The sequence below is a fragment of the Lethenteron reissneri genome, chromosome 47, assembly GCF_015708825.2.
Source record: "Lethenteron reissneri isolate LAM-NWPU_2019-01 chromosome 47, ASM1570882v1, whole genome shotgun sequence".
Classification (NCBI taxonomy): domain Eukaryota; kingdom Metazoa; phylum Chordata; class Hyperoartia; order Petromyzontiformes; family Petromyzontidae; genus Lethenteron; species Lethenteron reissneri.
In genome coordinates, this window is record NC_083825.1 from 128,834 (window position 1) to 145,813 (window position 16,980).

Sequence of the window (16,980 nt, forward strand, 5' to 3'; positions counted from 1 at the left end):
TGGTGGGGGGAGGTGGGGGGGGAGGCGGTGGTGGTGGGGGGAGGTGGGGGGGGAGGCGGTGGTGGTGGGGGGAGGTGGGGGTGGAGGCGGTGGTGGTGGGGGGAGGTGGGGGGGGGAGGCGGTGGTGGTGGGGGGAGGTGGGGCGGGAGGCGGTGGTGGGGGGAGGTGGGGGGGGAGGCGGTGGTGGGGGGAGGTGGGGGGGGAGGTGGTGGTGGGAGGGGGTGGGGGGAGGCGGTGGGGGGGGAGGCGGTGGTGGTGGGGGGAGGTGGTGAGGTGGGGGGGAGGCGGTGGTGGGGGAGGTGGGGGGGGAGGCGGTGGTGGGGGAGGTGGGGGGGGAGGCGGTGGGGGGGGGAGGCGGTGGTGGGGGGAGGTGTGGGGGGAGGCGGTGGTGGGGGGGAGGCGGGGGGGGAGGCCGTGGTGCGGGGAGGTGGGGGGGGAGGCGGTGGGGGGGAGGCGGGGGGGGGAGGCGGAAGGGGGGAGGCGGAAGGGGGGGGGCGGAAGGGGGGGGGCGGAGGAAGGGGGGGGGGGCGTTGGGTGGAGGGAGTCACGTGACTCGCGTGATCTGCTAGGGGGGGGGGGGCGAGAGGTGGGGGCTCGTGTCGCGCATGCGCGCTGCGGGTACGTGACGCTGCGGGAAGATGGACGGCAATCGGGACGAGGCGGCGCGCTGCGTGGACATCGCCGAGCGCTCGCTGCGCGCGGGAGAGCGCGACAAGGCGCTCAAGTTCCTGCAAAAGGCCGAGAAGCTCTTCCCCACCGACAAGGCCAAAGGTGGCGACCGCCGTTGCGTCCGTGTGGCGCGTCCGCTCGCGCCGCGAATCGGGCCTAGCGCACGCCGCGTCTCAGGCTGAGCCCCCCGGGCGGCTTCACCCTCGTCGCGCCCGGCAGGGAAACTATCCGAGCGGCGTCGTTGGCCCGCACTCGGGCCTAGCGAGGCAGGGCGGGTTCGTACTGCCCGTGACTGGTTATGGCGGTCGTGTTTTGTGAGTCGGTGTCCTACCGGTTCCTCGGCATGCCTGCCGGTCAGTTTGTACACTGTGCAGTCTGCCTGTCGGTATGTTTCTCGGCCAGTGTGTCTACCACCGGACGGTGTTGTACCAGACGGGGCGGTGTGATTCCGGGTCGGTGTCATCCTGGCCGGTTCAGTGCCTCTTTGGTATTGCTGCTACACGCCACTTGTGTCCACCGGGACTGATGGTTTGTCTGTGGGGGCAGCGTGACAGACCGTGTGTGTGTGTGTTGCTGATCAAACTGTCGGTGTTGTGCATCAGTCGGGGTTCTGATACGTTTTGCCGGTTGTTGTTTAGCTGGTGAGCGAGCGTGTGCCGCTGTTAGGGCCGATATGACAACCTACTGAATGCGTCAACGGAGCTGTCGCGACGTGGAGTGTAAACTTCTATATCGGTTAAGTGGTTTCCGATATTACAGTCGGAGTTTCATCCGGTCGGTACGATACTGGTTTCTATGCTTGTGTCCAACATGGGTGGAAAAAAACCCGATTTTTCCAGCGGCAGGCATCGGGTTTTTCTTTATTACAATTAAACCCGATTTCGGGGAATTACAACCTGGTTTAATGAATACGAAACTCTGGTCCAAGGCTTAGGCTGCTTCCTCGTCGGTGCTGCTATCGTACTCGGGGGGGCCGTCGGGCACGGGGTAGTCGTAGAATGCGGCGGGCAGGTTGGTCTTGATGAACACGATGAGCTTCTCCTCCACAATCGTGGGCGCCAGTGAGTTCCTTCGCTTGGAATGGATGAAGCCCATCGTTGAGAAGTTGGCGAAGTGCGCTTCTGCAATTAGAACCAATTAAACCGGATTTCTCCCAATCTCAGATGGCCGGGTTTAATATAAAAAGACAATTAAACCCTATGTTAAAAAACCGACTGTGCCACCCTTGGTGTCCAATAGCTAAAATGCCAATTTCGAGCAAAATCTGGTAGCCACGACGGAGAGGACTTAGGGAGAGAGTTGGTGTAGTTTTGATATTCCTCCTTTGAATGAGCGCGTAACTACAGCGGTTTCCTTTACGGTCTGATACTCGTCATGATGTCTATGACATGTTGATGAGTCTAGCGGTTGCATCATGGGACCTCCTTTGCCAGTACCAAAATATACTAATAGGGGTTTTCCCCTTTGTTCTGGCAACAAAACTGACACCTTTTGCAAGGAATCATGTTTACATTAACCACAATACTTGCAGTCAAATGCAAACAAAAACAATACTTGGCGTCATCTGGTCGAACATCATATGAGACTAGGCTCTAAAGAAAGCTGTCTCTGGTGTGGATCAATCAGTTTCAAGGACAATGCATAAATTATCAGGGTATTGTTTTTTTGTTGCATTTGACTGCAAGTATTGTGGTTAATGTAACATGATTCCTTGCAAAAGGTGTCAGTTTTGTTGCCAGAAAAAAGGGGAAAACCCCTATTAGTAGAGTCTAGCGGTGTTACGGTCAGTATATCGACCATTGTGAAGGTAAATATGGTTACCGTTAGAGTGTCGACCGGAGGAACTCCCTGTCGATATTGTTATAATCAACCTGCCGATCGTTCTGTCAAACAAATGAGTCCACCGATCTCTGTCGATATGCTGGGCTGATTAACGGTATTGATACCCGGTAATAAATGCGTGCATGCATGCGTCTTTGAGTGTGCCTGTCTGCTGGTCAGTATATGTCCTTTCGGTCAGTGGCTGGTGCTACCCTGTACGTGCCCACGTTCTGTTAATGTTAAATGCCGCGGTCAGGTGATGATTACTCAGAACGTCATTTCTCCTACGCGGATATAAAAAATGTACCACTTTTGTGGGTGGAAGTCAAAAGTGGTTATCCTATACTCACCCCCCGGCCATAGGAATATGGAATTGTCATCGCTGGCTCAAGGCTTCAAACGGGAAACATCAGCACGCTTAAAGAGCACGACCTAAATGCTCATTTGACCAGGAACTCACTTTGATTTGACTGTATATTTTGATGTCCTGCTGCACCACCGATTAATTATCACGGTTGGCTACGTAGGGCGGCGAAATAGGTTCAACATGCGTACATACGTGTATAGTATAACATACATGTACTACAATATAAGAGCGGCTCTTGTGCCCCCCATTAGGGTCCCTGCATGCGCAATCCAATCAGGCTAATGCCTGTATGTCCTTTTAACCAGAAAAGCCCTTGCCCGAGTCTCAAGACTTTTTCAGGAGGGTTCTGAATTCAGACGTTTGACCGTTTCCATGTACTCGTTACTTTGCATATGGAAAGAAAGAGCACGTACACCTATATCGGGTGAAAACACTTAAAAGCTCACACACAGGGATTAAGAACGCAGTTGCTCTACTGCTACATCGTGGCCACCTCGCAGCCTTTGTGGACTTGAGCTTTTCGTGAATGTTTGTTGTCCGCCGACTCTTGCCTCCAAAACACTGGATCGCAAGGTACCACTGCTAGTTCGTGTTATGTATGTGCCACGTATATGTATCCTCAAAACGATTACCTGGTATGGTGTGTAAACGTCGCCACTAGGGAGACAAAGGTGGTCGGGCGTGGTGTTGGTCACCCACCCTTTCGTGTACCGTTCCGGCCTTCATAGGTGCTCGCTAACAGCACTTGCCCCTACAGTCTGTTAAGGCTATACGGGGGATCGTGGTCTTGTATGTGGAACATGCATCTCTTGGCGTATATGAAGTTCTTTCCACGCTATATGTGTACCTGCTATATGTGTACTTGCTGTGTGGATGAAGCTGTGTTGTTACATGCTGTATAATTCCATGCTGTGTACCAAAAGCTGCGTGTTCATGCTGTATGTGTACGTGCTCTGTGTACATTAAGCTCTATACTGTATGGGCACACGATGTCGGCGTACATGATGTGTACGTGAAGTTGCGTGCATCCACATTGCAGACCTGGTGTCGAGTATTTTTGTACTCGTAATATTCCTAATGAATTGTAGTGAGAATGTGATTTGAGCCCCATCGATAGTGCTACAATTGTAATTCTTATTGACTCCAGTTCTGATGCATGCTATATAAATTAAGCTTTGCGTTCACCGTGTGTATATTACATAGGGCGGCGACGTGGCTTAGCGGTTGCGTGCTCGCCACTTGTTGCGAAGGTTCACGGCTCAAATGCGGCGGGCTGTACCGTATTGAGCAGAGAATGCGCACCGCTCCGCTTCGGAGCAGACGTTAAAGATCCCCCGACGTCATTCGGAACGAGTCGTGGGCCATCGCGTGCCGGCGTCATGGTCCAGTTCGCCCAAAAGAAATAAACAAAAACAATGGCCTGCAAGTTAGTCTATTGGGATGACACGCTCGCCTTCCGTGAAACCGCCGCAGACTGTGAAACGTAACTTTGCCGCTGTGACAATGGCTTGAATGTCGATTGCAGTAAAGTTCAATTTATGAATATTATGAATCAGTTCGTAAAAGCGGTAAAGTTTCATCCCTGCAACGACTGCACTGCAATACTGACCGAGGGAGCTCTATAGAATCCCTCTAGAGGGTATTTTTGCCTAGTTTTACACACCAGACGGATGGAAGAGGTGGGAGTATGGCTTTAATCTAAGTTGTCTTGTGGTTGTTGTTGTTGTTTGACTTGCATCCCACTGGGATTTTTGCACACAGCGTTGGTGTACGGTGCTTTTTCTGGAAAAAAGTTTATTTTTTCCTGGATTTTTCTGTTTGCGCATAGTCACTTGAAGATGTTCTCTTGTTCATGTTTTTGTGTTTGTTGCGGTTGCACCCGATTCAAGAGCCGAATGGCTCACAGGGCTTTACCAAATAAATGAAAACTGAAAGTAGCCACATTTACCCCACCACCACACGTGACCCGCAGAGTCCATTAACTGGCGTACCCGTCTCTACTTCCGGGTGGACAGAGGTGGTTGGGGGGGGGGGGGTTGGGAGTAATTAGAGAACTTGCACCATTGTTTCAACTGCTGTGCTGGGAGATTGATCCAGCGACCTCTGGATTGTAAGTCCAATGGGCTAACCATTAAACTACGGCAGAATCCTAAACTGTCCGTGTGCGTGCTTAGCATACACATCTCATACATGCAGTACATCATAGGTACATGCTGTCTATATCCTCTTAAGTGCAGCTCTGTGTACACATATACTTGCTGTGTATATACAGCTGTGTGTATTATGCATACACGCTGTGTATATGAAGCTGTGCGTGTACATGTGTGCATGCTGAATATATGCAGCTCTGTATGCACCCTCTATGTAGCTGTGTGTGTACACGTGTACTTTCATGTATGCGAAGCCCTCTGTGTATGCGTCAATATACTGTGCACGCATTTGCTGCTCAAGCTGAGGCTGTCTCTTCTTAGCTCCAGTTGCAGATTAGGCTTGCGTGCGTTGCCCGTCGCTAAAGAATACAGTAGACTTCTTCGCGTGCACATTACATCGCTCGCAGGGGTCTGATGAACGTTGGATAAAAGTGGCGTAATGTCATTCTACACCACAGCGGAGCGATGCTGCTGCTGTTGCTCCTCTTGCGTTGTTTTGTCAGCTGGTGAATTGTACTCGGCTGAGTCGGGGTCCGTGTTAGGGATATTGGTTTTATCAGGGCTATTGTTTGGGTTAAAAGGACTATCAGGGCTTGCTGGTAGGGCTGTTGGTTTGATAGGGGTTAGCTAGTGTTTTGGTTCATACTGGTATTAGGGCTTGTTTTTGGGTTTAAGGGGAAGTTTGATGTGGCATTAGGGATAGAGCTGGCGTCAGGGCGGGGTGGTGTCAGGACCGACGTGCTAAGCTTGTGTTTGGATTGCAGCCAAGGCTCCGAATTAGGCTGGTGCTTGTGATGTATCTCGCGCTGGGGGGGGCGGCTGTAGCTGGCCGTTAGCGCCGCGTCGCGTGGCTGGTGCTCGCCCGGTGAAGCTAGTGCCGGAGTAACCGATGGAGCCTCCCCTTTGTACCGGGCTCGCGTATGCTCTCACCGTGTCCGTTACCACACACCGTGCGTTGTGGACACCGGAACCCCAGACGCCAGGATACCGAAACACTGTGTTCCGGCGTTATTTTTATCCTCGGGGGGGGGGGGGGGGGGGGTGCCATCCCTTCACACCAGGCCAGGAGACAAGGCCCCTGGGCATCGCCATGAGCACCGGGGCCCTGGCTGACCGCCGAAACGGCTGTGGCTCATCACCCTTCTGCAGACGAGCCCGGGCCGTAGACGTCACCCAGATCATAACCCCACCGTCGTGGTGGAGACACCGCGAGTTTCCAACGAACATCGCTCACAAAGCAACGTCCATCCAAACGCACCCAAACACTTCCACACAAAAAGAGCCAGATAGTGGTCGCAGTCATAATCTTTGTGTGTATGGTGCTTGCTTAAATGCCTTGCCAATTCATAGCACCTTGCATCTCGTGTGTAGCCATTTGTCAAGTCAATGCTGGTTGAAGTCTCGTTTCGATTTCTGCATTGCTTGGCTATACTTAGCGCTGATCAGTGCTGATGGCTGGTAGTCAAGACAAATGATGGAACATGCCCGAGAAGGCGTCTACCATGGAGATGAAACAATTAAGCCAGCTCATGTGCATGAGCTTTATGGCTCGCTGCATCGCGTGACCTGGTGAGATTGCAACGACTTGAGGAGGCCTTCATCTGGCAGTGGATCGGTCACGGGTGACGAGATGTCACGTGTTCTTGTATTTAAGTATCGTCGGTGTAAGACTCGATGTGAATCGGCGCGTCATTACAGGGTTCGCATATATCACTAAGGTTGTCTTTCTTTACAGCCTGGTTTACACCTGAGCAATCGGTTGTGCAAACCAAATCGGCTGTAGAGGAGTACATGCGGCGAGAACTCGGCGTGGAATTGTACCGGCCGGCTTATTAGCCGCCCGGTTGGTTGGTCAATTGGCAGAGCTCGGCGCTGATGACTGATGTTGCCCATGTATCCCCGTGCACTCCCCCCCCCCCCTCCTGCACAGCCCTGATCGACGTAATCTCTCGCAACGGGAGCAGCGCGGGACAGAACGGGCAGGCCGATGCGCCGGGCTCACCGCAAATGCGCCGTCGATCAGAAGCGGGCGACGCTAAGGGGCCCGCCGGCTCCACCGAGACGGCCAAGAGCTACACTCAGGAGCAGGTGGAGGCAGTGAAGAGGTGAGTGCCTGCCGTGGTCTCCAGCACCACCACTCCCATGTGCACGGCGGCTACGTGAAATAAATTCAACATGCATACATTTCGATTTAAAGCTTTTGTGACTGCAGGGATTCATCTTCTTGGTTTTTTCGGTAAAGTCACGTAGAAGGGAACTAATAGGATAATAAAAAATACAATTTTCACGACGTTTCGGCCACAACGCAAGCAGCCGTCCTCAGGTGAAGAACAGGTCTGTCGGAAAGACAGCGTCTGTTATTATTTTTATTATTTCCTTTCTACGTGACTTTACCGAAAGAACCAAGAAGATGCATACATACAATTTGTGGGTCTCTGTGCGGATAAATACAGTTTGGATTTATATACAATCCCATATGAATATGCCGTTATAGAAGGAGCGGGCATAGTTATTTGAAAGCGAGAGGCAGGCAATCATAGGCAGAGGGCAATACAGAAAAGTATTGAGCCTGGACTTGATTAGGGGTTAGGGAGTCAACGGCACAGGTGGCTGGAGGAATCGAGTTCCAGACAGTCGTGGCGATCTAGTGAGGCCGGGTGGCTCAGGGTTCAGAGCACTTGGCCAACACTGCTGAGATCCTCAGTTTCAGCCGCCCGTGACCTAAACCGGGTTCTCAAGTGTTGGGAGTTCGTGTTCTATATAAGTCAATGACTGCACGCTACAGGAAAAAAAAACCCTATCGTATAAATTCCGGTTTGTCACCTATTTGGCAAACTTCCCACCCAGAGAATAAAACATCCGATTGACTGCCATGCTGCAAACATCGTGACAGCAGGGCGTTTGGGAAAGTGCAGAAGCCCGAGTCTGGAAAAAGAGCCTAAATAGAGAGGCCAGAGGAGTGGATACGAGCTGGGATACTGCACTTTACACAGTGGTGTACAGTGCAGACTGCACTTTAAGAAGGGCCACTGCCCAAAACGTCGCCGATGTTTATTGTTCCTGTCAAGGCCACGCAGTGTCACTGATGAACGTGTTGAGTTATATTTTGTTAATTGTGCCCTTGCACCACTGCCGATGCAGCAGCTTCAAATAATGTGTTTAATTTTGGTAAATAGGTCACTGGAAATTAATGGAGTGTCCCCTTCAGCAGGTCACTCTCACACTCAGGGTGATGCACTGCTCACTGTCAGAGTTCCAAATGGGTTTTATTTTCTTATTACGTGAGGTCAGAGTGTACATGTTCCTGGCGACTGGCATTGTGCCTGGTGCCAGCAGAGATGGTCCCTCTCCTCCCATCCCCCTCCCTCCTTCCCCTCCCTCCCCTCCCTCCCCCCCCCTCCCTCTCCTCCCTCCCTCCCTCCCATCGTGATCTCCGCCTCCTCTTGCCCCTGAAGGATAAAGCGCTGCAAGGATTACTACGAGATCCTGGGTGTGGCCAAAGATGCGCAGGAGGAGGAGCTGAAGAAGTCTTACCGCAAGCTGGCACTCAAGTTCCACCCAGACAAGAACCATGCTCCCGGCGCCACCGAGGCCTTCAAGGGTGAGGAGACTCCCACCCACCCACTCACTCGCTCACATGCTCACCCGCTCACTTGTTCTAGTCGCTCATTCGCTGCTCGCTCACTCACCTACCTGCTCAAACACCCACTCACCCACCCGCTCACTCAATCACTCGATCGCTCAATCACTCATTCAATAGCTTGCTCGCTCCCTCCCTCCCTCCCTCACTCACTCGTCCGTTAACTTGCATGCTTGGTCGCTCACTGAACCCTCTGTGTGTGTGGTGTAAGTGCGTGCGAGAGGGTCTGTGTGATCATCGGTGTCATCGGCAATTGTTATGATGCTCATGATTTTTCATAACGATGTTCATGGCTATGACGGCAATGATCACGATGACAATGTGGTGGCTCTGATGATGATGTGACCATACAGGCATAGGAAACGCGTAGCGGTGCTGAGTAACCACGAGAAGCGGGCGGGCGCTACGACCAGTACGGTGACGAGCAGGCGGCGGCGCCACGGGGCCGGCGCTAGGCGCACGAGCACTCCAGCGATCTTTGAGGCAGACATTCCCCCCGAGGACCTCTTCAAACTGTTCTTTGGGGGCGGATTCCCCAGCCTGTGAGCAGGGGATACGGGGACACCGAGACACGGGTCACGGGACACGCAGATATAGGGACACGGCGATATAGGGACACTGGGACATGGGGACACGGCGCCATGGGGACACGGCGCAATGGGGACACGGGGACATGGGATCCGCACCTCCGATTAGCAGGTTGGCTACGTGCAGTGCGAAAGAAGTTCAACATACATACACGGGGAACACGGTAACACATGCTGACACGCGCTACAGCAAATTTATTTAGCATTGATTCGTGTTTGTACCATATGTTCAATTCTCACGTGATGCAATTGTTTTTGCACCGATTGCTATTTGCTCAAATGCTTTACTTTATTTCTGTCATTTTGATTGACCCAGGTCACTCTTGGCAAATTGCTACTCCCTCCTAGTGTCTTTGAGTCTTTAAACAAATAAATGTAAAGATTTAAAGCTCTGAACCTAATGACATTGTTGATGATGATGAAACGCGGTGCATGCTTTGTGTGTGTGTTGCAGCCAATGTGCATGTGTACAGCAACGGGCAGGCGCGCTACACATACCACCAGCCAGCGCAACACTCGGCCAGACCACCAGCACGGCGATGTGAGGACTTTGCACGCACACACACTCACACACAGGCAGAGATTCCCCTCTAGCCTTATCAGACTGTCGGGGCAAGCTGCTGTTAGCGAGCACCTGTGAAGGCCAACGTGGCACACGAGGGGGGTGGGAGCTCAGTACCATGCCTGGCCACCTTTGTGACGATGTTTCACGCACTGCCCCAGGCATTCATTTAGGGCTTTGCCGACGTAGGGGAGGCCCATCATCAAGACGAAACCGAAAGAACACCGAAGTTAAAATAACTTCTCTCGGTACCGAGGCTTCCACAAGGCCACTGCGGGAGGGCGTGGCACAGTTTGGCGCAGCTGTCATAGAGTGTGGTCGTATCGCTGTGGTTCTCTGTGGTGAGAACAATGTCTTTAAAACAACGCCGCTATGCAGCCTGCAACTGGCAGAGATCTCAGAATGGGAAAGTGTTAATTATACTCTAGGTTTTTTCGATAAAGTCAGTAGGTAAAAAATAAATAAAATAAATTAATAAAAGTAATTAAATAAAATAATAAATCACGAAGTTTCGGAGGCAACACAAGCTTCCGTCTTCAGGCGGAACAGTCACAGCACGATTGCTGTATCAAGTAAAGTCTCTCTCTTTAAATTCTTTACTTGATCCAGCAATAGTGCTGTGGACTGTTCCACCTGAAGACGGAAGCTTGTGTTGCCTCCGAAACGTCGTGATTTATTATTTTATTTTTATTACTTTTATTAATTTTAATTATATTTTTGACCTATCTGACTTTACCGAAAAAACCTAAGAGTATGAATCCTTGCAGTCACGAAGCTTCAAATCTAGAATTAAAGTGTTTATTAGCACATGAACACGAAGCTGGTGTTGATTTATTTTGTCCTTTCCTGGATTATCCCATATTCTGGCTTCATCGAGTCCATTTCCGAGAGGTTTTACTGTGCAGTTACATTCAGATGATAAATACGAATTGCTTTGAGTGGCGGCTTTTGGTGGAGTCATCGTCGTCGTCGTCCTCCTCCGCCCCTTTGAGAGGATCTATCCGTGTTACCACGTGTGATGAGTTCCGGCGCGGTTTCCTCGCTGTCTCAGCAGGGTGGGTTCACGATGTTCGTACAGCTGCTGCCCATCTTTATCCTGGTGATCGTATCCATCATCAGCCAGCTCATGGTGTCCAACCCGCCACAGCCTCAGCTACCGGCCGTGAGTCCACTCGCCCGCTCGCTCATTCACTCACTCACCCACTCACCAACTCACTCACAAACCATTCACAACCTGCGTTGCAGCCTCAGCTACTACCGTTGTCTACCCGCTCACTCACCCACCCACCCACTCACCCGTTCACTCACTCACCTGCTCATGACTCGCACAGAGCATTAATAATCTGCCCTACGGCTTCAGCTATCGCCCGTAAGTCCACCCACCCACTCGCCCACCCACTGGCTCATTCACTCACTTTCCCGCTCACCGAATGACGCAAATCATTTACAATCGTGCGTGTAGCCTCAACTACGACCCTTGTGTCGACTTGCTCGCTCACTCACCCACTCGCTCACCCATTCGCTCGCCTGTTCATCCGATTACCTGCTCACCGACTCGCTCACACAAATAATTCACAACCCGCCCTACAGCCTTAGCTACTGCCCGTGTGTGTAAGTGAATGAGCTTTATCGCTGATTCTTGTCACTGTTCTGTGTGACTATTTTGTGAATCACTAATCTTTGTCCCAGCTCGAAGTGTCAATGTGTCCCTGTATCAATGTGTATCCCTCCCTTTGTACTGTGTTACTATGTCACTGTCAATGGGTACTGTGTTGCACCGTGTATCACTGCACTGCGTGTTACTGTTGTGTGTCACTACTGTGTGTCACTGCTGTGTTTGTCACCGGGAGTCACTGTTTCACTGCTGTGCGTGTCACCGCTGTGCGTGTCGCTGTCACTGCCTACCGTGTGTCACTGCTGTGTTTGTGACCGTGAGTCTCCACCGTGTGTCACCGCTGCGCACGTCACTGCAGGGGCCTGGGCCACACGATTGCGCGGCACACCATGCAGCTGGGCGTGCCCTACTACGTAGACAAGGACTTTGAGCGAGACTACAAGGGGCAGGGCCTGGAGCGTGTGGAGCGCAGCGTGGAGGACGACTACGTCGCCAACCTTCGCAACAACTGCTGGAAGGAGCGACAACAGAGTGAGCTCCACCCCCACCGAATTCCCCCCTTACCCTCCCCCCATTTCCTCCCCCCTGTGTTCCATCCTCACCCCCCTCCCCCCGTGATTTCCCTCACCCCCCCCCCCCCCCGGGCTACACCTTCACCCTCCCGAGATCCAAACCCCCCCCCACTCCCAAGATCCTCCCTCACCGACACCTCACCCCCCCCCCCCCACTTTGATCTAAACCTCACCCCTCGAGCTGCCGCATTCCCAGCGGTTATGCGCAAAACGCTGAGAAGAAGACTACACAATTAAGACTTGTGGAAACAACAACAATGCTCGTCTTTGCATGTATAGAGCGGTGCTTGAGTAAGCACCTCGTACCTCATCTCAAACCATTTGAAGGGGGGGGGGGGGGACCCCGAGCGGCAGCTGCCCCTGTGCTACGGCACAAGGTAACCGGCACCAGCCTGCACGTCCGCCAGGAGAGGGGCCAACGGTCGGGGGGTAATCCCAAACAACAACACAAATGGGGACGGTGGAAACCAGACGACAGGGCATCCATCGCCTCTCGAATCGTACCGTAGCCGGTGCTCACGTGGCATCACGAGGCCGAATCGCTGTGGGCAGTCACGATGCGACCCGCGGTCCGAGCCTCACCATCGCCGCCGCCGCTTGCTGTTGGGCTTCCGAACGCGCGAGAGCGCGGCGTAACGCACGCTTTTTTCTGTCGTCGCGCTAAACGGCCGGCCTTTCCGTGTGTACATGCGCCGTGTGCCGGCAGAGGAGAACATGATCTACACAGGGCGCGCTACTTCGGAGACAGCACGCTCTACCACAAGGCGCAGAAACATGGCGACGCCCAGCTGCGCGCGGCTCAACGAGCTGCAGGCCGCGCCGGATAGTGGCCGGCGTGGCACGCCGCACTCACCCGCTCGCGCACACCGGTGAAGCCCTCGCTCGCCCACACACTCGCTCACCCACACACTCGGTCGCCCACACACTCGCTCGCCCACACACTCGCTCGCTCACACTCGCTCGCCCACACACTCGCTCGCCCACACACGCTCGCCCCACACACTCGTCGCCCACACACTCGCTCGCTCACACTCGCTCGCCCACACACTCGCTCGCCCACACACTCGCTCGCTCACACTCGCTCGCCACACACTCGCTCGCCCACACACTCGCTCGCCCACACACTCGCTCGCCCACACACTCGCTCGCCCACACACTCGCTCGCCCACACACTCGCTCGCCCACACACTCGCCCACCCACACACTCGCCCACCCACACACTCGCCCACCCACACACTCGCCCACCCACACACTCGCTCACTCGCACACACACCGAAAATGCATCGCACGTGCACACCGGTAAGTACTTGATACAGCTATCGTGCTGTGACGGTTCCACCTGAAGCCGGAAGCTTGTGTTGCCTCCGAAACGTCGTGATTTTTTATTTTATTTTCATTTTACTTTTATTAATTAAATGTTTTACCTACGTGACTTTTACCGAAAAAACCTAAGAATAGGGAAATCACTGTTTTATTCTGAGAGCCTCTACCAAGGCCCCCACGTGCTCGTCAAGTTGTGACGAGGTGTGTGTGCGCGTGCGTTGTTCCTCTTGCGTTAGGAACCGGAAGCGCGCGTGGGAGGACACTGGGCATGGGGAAGGTGGTGGGATGCAGATAGGGAGGGGAGGGGGAGGTGCCCCGTGTGTGCCCCCTTCTGCCTCCCCGTGTGCGAGAAGCTGCGGGGACACCGTGGTCGTTCGTGTCTGGGAGGAGGAAGAGAAGGAGGAGGAAGAGGAGGAGAGAGTCCTGCGCTGTGCCGAGTGATCGGCCACTCGCCTCGCCCGCGCTCGGCTCCCCTCTCTTCACGACGCCACGAACACACCCGCCGTCCCTCTGACGCTGTCCTCTCCGTGTCAATGCTGCTGTTCCTGCTATCACTTCAGCCATCGATGCTGTCTCTCCCCCTGATTCTCCCACTTTCAGGGATATCACTCCTGCGCTCTGGCCCAGTCTCTCCGGCCCGTCGATGATATCACCGATGCTATCACTACCACTGTTAATGGTGTCTCCCGCTGCTCATCCCGATTATCAGTCCCATCACTGCTGTGCTCCCTCCCACTGTCTCTCCTTCTCTGTCACTACCGCTCTCTCCCACTGTCGATATCACTGCTGCGCTCTGCCAGTCTCTCCCGCTGTCGATGATATCACCGCTGCTATCACTTCTGCTGCCTCCCACTGCTTCTCCACTCTCCGTGCAGTCCCCACTACTATCTCTCAACGCCGTCTCCTGCAGCCTGGCGCTGCAGTGTGCAGGAGCAGTGTCTCTGTCTCGACGCGTTCATCTCAACGCTGCCCCGTGTGTCTGGTGTCTCGAGATCGGCCATTTTATCACTCCCTCCCTCACCCGCTCGTGCCTGTCCTTCAGTCGACTCAAACGTTGGGGCCGATTTGATTGTAGATCTTGGTCGCCTCTATACGCACCCGCGGCTCAGCAGGAGAAACGTCAAACCACATTCCCGCAAGAGACACGAGCCCAGCGCTGCGACACCGGCCGCTCGTGATCGCGACCGTGGCCGAGGTCCGCAACCGCATGTCACCCGCGACCTCCGCACCGGTGCCCCCCCGTCGTCGTCTCCATGCCGGCTGTGGCAGGGTTCTCGTGGCCCTCCGCTGCAGCCCGTCGTCGTGGCCCCGGCGCGCGCTGTCTCGGACTCACGCGACATTGCACCACGACGATCCCACGCACAACTGCGGTCTCTGTGCTGCTCCCCACCCACACCCACCCCTCCCCTCCCTCCCGCCTCTGCACACTCCTTGCTGCATGATACCTCCGCTCAGCCGCTGCCCCCATCCACACCTCTCCCCACTACCACCACCTCCTCTCCCCACAACCCCCCCACCCCCTTGCTCCCGTGCAGCGCGAGAGCCGTGCCGCAACTTGCATGGTGCCCTGTGGCTGCGTGGCCGGCCACCCCGTAGAGAATCCAGTCCGGGTTTTTGTTTGGCTACGGTCCTGCATCGTCTCCGAGCCGTCTCTGGACGGTGTCCGAAGAATGGGCGGCACGGAGATGTCTCGGTGTGTCGGTGCCTCGTGCGGCTGGCGGAGCCCAACCAAGCTCGGCCCGGCGTGCACATTAATCCATAACAAACGCCTATTTATATTTAAGCTCGAAACAAGTTACCGTTCTGTATAGTCTGACGGAGGGTAGTCTCTGGAAGGAAAACAATTTTTGCGTGATTTGTAGGACTTTAAAAATACTGGAAAATATTTGTGTTGAAATATTATTGTACAATACCATAACTGTGGATAGGTGTACACAAGTTTATTGCGAATGCGTGTGTGTTTAGTTCCCAGTCGTATCCGAGTGGCGCCTTCGTCACTTTAATCAAGACTCACGTGTTGCGTCTGTTAACGTCTAATGCGTTTTAATTGTACCTTCTGAAGCAGCGTAATTTTACGGTTGTGGCTTTACCCGGGGGCGGCACACGACCCGGGTAGAGGATGGAACTGAGTGAAGCCGAGATCGCCGACGCAGAGAAGTGAACACGACGTCAGCAAGGCACCCGGTGAAGCAACGGGGGTGAGGCTAGGGTCAGGACTAGGGTTGGTGTCTGGTCGGCTAATTTGATTCGGGTTCAAGTCAGGCTCATTGTGAGGCCTTGTACGAGTGCCTGGTTGGATAGTTGGTGAGGGTTATCGCGAGAGTTGGCGTGAATTGAAGGCCGGGTGCTAGTGTTTGGTTGGTTAGGAGAAGGGGTAATGCTCGTGTTGTGTCTGGGAATTGGTTAGGGGTAGAGTTAAGGTGAGCCAGAGGTTGAATACTATTGCCTGGTTGGCTAGATGGCTAGGTTCAGAGGTAGGGCTAGTACTAGTGTCTGGTTGGTTAAGGCGAGCATGTCTTTAATTAGCTGGTGAGCCTCACCCCCAAGCTGTTGGCCCATCCTTCCCATCGTTCATTTCGATTCGATAAGTTCTGTGGCTGGATTCCATTGGCGGCGGCCCGCCATTGCGTCCGAATCATCGACGGTGCCCCTCTCTCGTTCGCTCGCCGTAGACGGAACCCCCCTTACTCCGCACTCCTTGCGTTCCCGCAAGCGCTTCTCTGTACTACGAGTTCCGGCGGTGGTTGGGGGGGGGGACCCGACTCACTCGCACCAACCACGTGGTAAACCTCGCCATCCCCTGGCTCTGAGCGACGACCCCCCCTCCTCCCCAACTCAAACAACGACCCGTCCGCTACCCCCTTCTCACCGCGCTCACCACTCGTAACGTAATGGCATATACATATATATACTGTATATTACGTGAATGTAGAGAGACTTAAGTTATAATGTGAAAGCTCTAATGTTGGGGGGGTGGGAGGGGGTGTTGCAATGAGAGAGTCTGTGCGGGCTGGCGGGACCGCGGTGCGATGGGGCTGGGAAAGAGGCGAACACCTTTGGACGACGATGAGGATTTTGTAAAAAATGTATGGTTCGGCACTGCCTGCAAAATAAATTAAGAATAAACGTTTTACAGATGAACCGCGTGCATGGTGCCACACGCCCGTACGCCAGCGGTGCCCGGCGACGCCGACAGGAGCAACAGCAACGTTGACATTCATAATGTGGGTTCGGTCGCCTAATGATATGGCCAAATGTGTCGTGTAACCCTCCGCCACCCAACTTGGGCAAACATTCAATTTTCGCGTGCACGAGTGTGCAACGACGCAGCATTTGTTATTTTTTTTCGGTAAGGTTCTTGCAAATTTAGCGATTAGCTGAAATGTTTATAATCGGCGTGTTAAACGCTTGTACCCATGCAAGTTAGATTTATTTGGCTTCGTCGGGGCGGTGAAGGGTATCATGACAAAAAAAAATCGTGGCCAGATCGTTACGTGGCCTGACTAATAAATGTTTTATTTAAGAATCGTAACATTGGCTGGGAAAAGCCGATTGTTTTAAATTTAAATCTCTCGCGTCTAAAATATGTATGCGTCCGCATCTCAACACGCGTTACGCGAGTGAAGGGACACCATCGGGGAAGGTGGTGAAACGGGGCAGGGGGAACATGGGAA

At 53.7% G+C, this 16,980-nt stretch overlaps 1 long non-coding RNA gene and 1 pseudogene across 1 annotated transcript; both read left to right on the plus strand.

The window, feature by feature from the left end:
* The first annotated feature begins 599 nt into the window (after window positions 1–599).
* LOC133354419 (dnaJ homolog subfamily B member 12-like) lies at window positions 600–12,796 on the plus strand (annotated as a pseudogene).
* A 1-nt stretch (window position 12,797) lies between these two features.
* Window positions 12,798–16,437, plus strand: LOC133354453 (uncharacterized). The gene is made up of 2 exons (XR_009756585.1): window positions 12,798–12,852; window positions 13,543–16,437. It is a non-coding gene; the product is annotated as an uncharacterized LOC133354453 (long non-coding RNA).
* The last annotated feature ends 543 nt before the right edge of the window (window positions 16,438–16,980 follow it).